This window comes from Sardina pilchardus, chromosome 5, assembly GCF_963854185.1.
Source record: "Sardina pilchardus chromosome 5, fSarPil1.1, whole genome shotgun sequence".
Taxonomy (NCBI): domain Eukaryota; kingdom Metazoa; phylum Chordata; class Actinopteri; order Clupeiformes; family Clupeidae; genus Sardina; species Sardina pilchardus.
In genome coordinates this window covers 18,502,698-18,509,505 of record NC_084998.1, presented here as the reverse complement: position 1 = coordinate 18,509,505, position 6,808 = coordinate 18,502,698, and positions in this window count along the sequence as shown.

Sequence of the window (6,808 nt, the reverse complement as noted above, 5' to 3'; positions counted from 1 at the left end):
TCTGCGAGAAAAAGTTGTACCAGTTTACTTAATGCATTCTTTTGCAAATAATTATTATCATGCAAGCAGTTTTCAGCAAACTACATTCTCTGAACAAACTTGTATGATTTTTGGTATAAGCAATAGCACTGTCAGAGCGTTGGCAAACACCATATGACCTTGATGGCCAATTAGTTTTGGATTTGCCAGATTGGCTGCTGGCGTTTTTATCAGTCAATTATCTAGTTTCAGAGTTTCCTACTGAGTTGACTGCCACTCATTTGGGCACCAAAGCAAGATATCAAGAGCCAGATGTACACAACTGTGCACATAGAACATTGTGTAACACAGAACAGACATGGAAACAGCCTACATCCATATACTGAATGTTCTTAGCCAGTTCCAGATATAACATAACAAATGTAGCATCCTCTTTCTACCAAGCACCGTGTGTGTGTGCGTGTGTGTGTGTGTGTGAGTGTGTGTGAGTGTGTGTGTGTGTGTGTGTGTGTGTGTGTGTGTGTGTGTGTTTGTGTGTGTGTGTGTGTGTGTGTGTGTGTGTTTGTGTGTGTGTATTGACAGAGTGGTCATATATCGATTGCAATGCCTCACACACTTCTTCATTTGACCACATCGTTTCACCTCACCTCCCCATGCAGCAGTCAAATTTGATTTATTTCTCCTGACCTTAAACAGCTTGCTTTTTACCCCAGCATTTGCTCCAAATATCATCTGTGATAGGAACCCTTTTACTTTAAGTCTGGCAAAGCGTTTGTGCACTGAAAGTTGATGTTTTCTCTGGGTTTGTGTCGGGCACAAACTTCACCCTCCAATTATCGCTCAGCACGTAGCGCTGGCAGCGATGTGTGGAGGAGAAAAGAGAGAGGAGAGGAGGAGAGGAGGGAGGGGAGGGAGAGGGCTGAAGTGGGTCTGTCGCCTACTGTGATCCTCTTCCTGTCTCCCTGTTAGTGGAGGAGCGAGCTGGGGCACTGCTGAGAACCTCCAGGAGGGGCCCAGGGGGGAGCAGACGCGCCTCCCAGCTGAGACCCCCGGGGGCCTGGGGAGCAGAAGGAATGCAGAGGCCCCTCTCCACCTCCTCCACTCACATTGCTCCTCGGCTTTCTCTCCGTCTCTTCTGCACTATGGGAGAACATCCTGTGCTTTTTTTTGCTCGCAGCAGAATCTTGAGAATGTCTACATCTAAATCTAAACACTAATCTAAATATGATGCATATGATACAATGCAGCACTGGTTTTATATTCATAAGACAATGGAAATTATTCAGTCATGCATGTGTGTTTGTGTGTGCATGTCTGTGTGTGTGTGTGTGTGTGTGTGTGTGTGTGTGTGTGTGTCATAAATGCCTGTGGGGACACAAGGTGTAAGACTTGTTATCTTGTTAACTGCACTGTTTACTTAAATGTCAACATTTGGTCTAATGACCAGGGCTGCCTCTGAATAGTCTGGAGTGAAGTCATTTCTGCTTGGATTTGATCTTGCGGCATTTAAAACTCTTATCCACATGCCTCTTCATTATTTTAGACTCTCCTCATCATGATTAGAGCGAAAGTAGAGAAGAACAAGAAAGAGAGGAATTAAATGGTATGTTATGCTTGTCATATAGCATATATGTGACGACAGCGGAAGAAGACATTATTCTGCATTCTGAACACACACTCCTCTCATTTTATGTTGCATTTATTTTATATATAGTTCATTAACTTGAAGTAGATGTCAGCTGCATGACAAATGTGTGGGATTGTGAAATGTGTGAAATGTAATCTATGGGGATCCCAAGTATGGCAAAATAAAAGGCTAATCACTGCTTGAAAAATTGCCTGCCTAAATGTTGATTATATTAATGCTTGTGAGATAGTGTGGGCCCTATGTTTGACATCTCTGCTTATGGCATATGTCACTGTAATGCACTCCATCTAAATTCATTTCAGCTTAATCATCCTGCGCAGTGAAAAAGTGTTATTTTCACAAGTGGAGGAGTGATTTGGTATGCAAAATATGCAGTGCTTCGCTTCAAAAGCAAAAATTCAAGTGCAGGAAAAAAACACGAAGCAATGGTAAATGGTCAAAAAATAACACACTCCTCTAAACCAGTCATGATGATGCAAGTCTGAGGTAACAGCCACAGCAATTCAGTCTTGATTCTTTGCCAGAGGTGTTTTAATGCACATAATGCACAAGGAACTGAACATGTAAACAACACTAAAAAAATCCCGGAAATGGAAAAAGATCAATTTACTGCACAGGAATGTTAAACAGCAACCCTTTAAATTAGATCACCATCATCAGGAAGTTGTTTTTTAAATTATGAAATATGAAAAAAAAGCTCAAAAAGTAGACACAGACAAAAACAAAACCCAAAAGTAGCCACACGAATTCACTGCTCTCCTCTTACACATTTACTTCAAGCCCCCACCATCCTTTCCCAGCAACTCATTCCTCTCCATTTCTGCTCATTGGGGCAAACAGCAGCCATAACCACCATCCGTCCGCGCGGAGGAGAGCATGTTGTTTGGGTCTTCACTGGGAGGCGCAGCGCCCAGCCTGGACTCCAGAGCGTCAGCTCTGCTGTGCTAAGGCATGTGGGATTACGCGTGTGTGTGTGTGTGTGTGTGTGTGTGTCATTGAGTGGGCCGCAGCCGCACACGGCCTGCTGCGGCGATGATTCACCCGAGTCGCCCGGCCGTGCCAGAAACATCGCCCTATCTCTCGCGCGCAGCGCCTCTTCCAGCACGCAGGGCCCGTGGTGAAGTTAGAGCAGGCAGGATGTCAATACACACCCATACGTACGCACACACACACACACACACACACACACACACACACACACACACACACACACAAAGAGACTCAACATGGTACAGTGAAACCTGTTCCTGAAAATGCCATTTCTGTCAGAGGAGGTCCACTTCTGAGAATTCCAGCTGACATGATGTGTCTGAAAGCCAACCGGTGCATTGCTCAAGCCAAAGGGTTGGAGCGCTTTCCTGGTTTGTTTATTCATGTGTTTGTTTGTGGGTTTTATTTGTTGTGGGTGTTTTGCTCTGGTGCGCTGGTGTCCCAAGTGTACTGAGGTTTGACAGCAACAGCAAACATCCATAAACCTGTAATTGGTTGTTTCAAAACTATTCATCTAGCCTATTTGTTTTGCATTCATAAGAGCCATTGCCATTACCCTATATACCTTTTACTTTTATTTCTATGGAATGTGAATTCAGGAGGATTTCTTTGCCAAGTGAGAACACTTGAAGATTTACATGTTGGAAGCTTGGCAGGTCTTGTTGTTATTATTTTCCTCATGTAGATTAATAGAAACAGCATGTGAAACACAAGTGACTGTGACAACTTACTCTAATGCATCGCAGCTGACATTCACGTCCTTCTGATGATGGAAGATCTCACTGATTTAGCTTAGCGCAGCCCTGCAACGGAGGCCCATGTCCCAGTTCACAGCCCCAGTCAGTCTTCCAAGGGATGCACCTCTGTTGTTATTAGATCAAAGGCATGTATACATTCTCCTGTGGGATTTGTAGGTGGCAGTCCTGCTTTGATCCCCTACTTCAGTCTCAAGCATCAGCTGCCTTGCTCTCTTATGCACAGGCTTAGCCGCACTGAGACAAATACATTGTGAGCAGATATGGAAAAGAGGATGGAATCAAGCTGCTGTGAAATTGTTTAGAGAGAGCAGCCATCTCTGAAAGAGAATGTATTTGACATGACCCTTTGAGCACTCAAAAGCAAACAGCTCGGGGCGCGTAACACATGTGTGTGTTAACTTCATGTTCGGATTTGAAGTTGAAGTTCAAGCTGGGTTCAATATCAATGGAATTTAGTTTAATTGAACTCTTGTTTAATTCAATTAATCTTTTTAATCTCTCAATAACTCTCCATATCTCTAACACATGTGTCTGGGTTTTCATGAATTAAAACATCATTATGACAGATTGTCATGAAACGTTTAACTGTAGAACTGCCATATAAAAGCTAAGCACCATTATCACTGGAACATTTTGTGCACACTCATTTAAAAAGGCCTGCCAGCAGTGTATCTAAGCCAGGTTCAATGGCTTTATAATCTACTGAACTTTCTAAATCTAGCATCTCATAAAAGACTAAGTACAGCAATACCACTAGAGACCTGATATTGATTCAAATACATCATACCTTGAAAGTCCATTTATTCATGGAAAAAAAACATGTGGCATTTGTGTGTGTACGTGTATGTGTGTGTGTGGAGGGGGGCACAGTACTTTCCACACAAACATTTCAACAGCAAAGTTTAAGCTCTCGGGCTGGTATAAAAGCATTGATCGCATTCTTAAGAGAAAAAAAAACAGATCAGTTTCTCTCTTTCTTTCTCTGTTTTTTTTTTTTTTTGGATTGTTTGGTGTGAAAGCACAGCACAGGTGATGCCGGGGAGCAGGTGACGACGGCCTGGATCGCTGACATGTTTAACGCGACGGTCTGAAAAGATGAATGAGTCCTTGCTCTCTCTCTCTCTCTCACTCCCTCCAGTGCACTGCCTTATTACCCCGGCCGTGGTGAGATGATGCGAGTGCTTATTCCGACCGCTCTCATGGGGGCTTTCGCGGGGCAGCCGCTTCCAAAGGCACAGACTGCAGTTGAGGGAGCAGATCCTGTCTGCCATATGCAGGGTCGTGCATGCTCAGTAGACTGGAAAAAGAGGAAGGTTTCTGGCAGAGAAAACAGCCGCGCTCTCCAGCTCCGTGTAAACATTGCAATTAGTTACCTTTCGAGTTCCGTGTCACCGTTGCGAGTGGCGGTGGAGGGGGGAAAAAAAGGGGGGGAAAAGTAAATAAAAGAAGAGCAGTGTTTTATCCCAGGGAAGATCAAAGCTGCATTTTCTCCTTCTTCCCTCCTACCTCTCGATCACATTCTGGGGCTCCTGTGCTGTAAAATGAGACAGTTCCAAGTGACAGATGTGAGGTGTGATCCAATTTGGTTCTGATGGGCGGTAATGTCACTCTTTTGTAGGCAGGGGAGTCTCGTTGGGAGCCTGGTGATCCCTAACAGGTGTCTCCTCAGTATGCCTCTGGAAGAAAACGTCTTCCTGTGATTTGTGATTGGAGGTTTTGTCACACTGCACACTCTGTGCCAAGTCTGTTGGGTGGAGAGAAGTGAGGACAAGCTATTATTCCTTATACAGTGGCCTTTTTATGCCTTATCTACTATGATTTAATGGTTACATTTTTGTGTTTTTCTTCTCAATACCTCCCTGCAGTAGGGACACTTGACTTGACTTAACTGTGAAGTATGAATATCACACACAATGAATAAGCAAGGGCTGGTTTTCAGGACATTTTGAATTAGGTGTTATTAGGTGCTTAGTAAGCATTCATTATCATCTCCTTTTCTCTACACAACTGTCCTGTGATTAAATTATTATCACTGATAAATCTCACTGTAAGGACTGACTGTGAGGTAATTACAGTGTTCAATATTGCAAAGGTTTCCAGAGGACATGATATTTTCTTAATTATTCAGCAGCTGTAGGAGTACAGGCTGGAAAAGGAAAAAGATATCCTCCCAGCCCTTTATCCATGGCAAAGGTTTTTGATCTTACAACCTTTGCTGATGCAAACCTACAGTTAGAGTAGAGGTAGGTGTCTGAGTTATTTTGTTTGCACCTGTAATTAGAAGCAGAAGAGGCCGTCTGTGATATGATAGATCAGGCAGTCCAATGAACTTCATCTCTAAAGTGAACAATAGCTCTTCTGTGTAATCCTATAATGTTATCAATCCATCAAGTTCTGCTTAGACATAAAACAATAAATCATGCTGAAATATTATACAGGATATATCCCAGGAGTGTGTTTTTTGCATCATAATATGTTGATGAAAATGACATTTGTAATGCATCACCTGGTGCCTAAAACCCATTTAAACATTCAAATAGGATGGAGGAAAGGGTACCCTGTGGCACATCCAAAGTAGCCCTAAAATCACATCTAAAAAAGTTGATTTGTCCACATGACACTTCCATGATATATACATGACATAACATTTGGTCTTCAAACCGGAGGGAACATACAGTATGTTTGTTAAGTAATGCTTCCATTAACTCTGTCTGCAAAACTGTTGAAAAGGATGTCAGATGTCAAGGTCGAATGACACACTTCTTCTCTCATTCATCTGAGAACTGGTGATCTGAGAACTGTCTGTGAACACCAAAGTTGCACGGTCAAAAGCTCAGTGTGAACAAAGAACTCAGGGACTCAACTTTCCGTATGTCCCCTTTCTTCTCTGCCTCCGTCCTTTAACTTCCAGCACCTTCATAGATAGAAGAATAAAATGCTTTGCATTTCAAAGATGGCCAGGCAATTCGCCATTTGTCAGTACTGAAAGCAAGCAATTTTGGAGTTATTCAAGACAATCTTTCACATCCCCCTTCTGTCCAATAAAATCCCATTTAATTGAGTTTATGTTGCAGAGGGCTGTGCACTCTAACTCTTAGTCTATAGAAGTTTGTTCTGTAAATGCTCACATAATTCTGTTAAATGTTAATGAGGAGTCCATTGGTAGAGTCCACCTGCAAGTCCCTATTCGAGGTTTTACCAACAACATTACTGTCCTTTCGCTCTAATGTGGAATGGCAAACAAAGAACACATTTTAAATATTCATCCACCGATCTAGTTTAATGTTTGATGCCCCCTAACTAGAACTAAATGTGCACTTCAAACAGGCCACCCCTGCTGACCGCTCAAGCCCCCCAGCCCTAATGGAGCTGGCCATAAATAATTTTTGCATAAATGTGTGAGTGCTTCCAGTAAATATGAAGCTATGAAGCC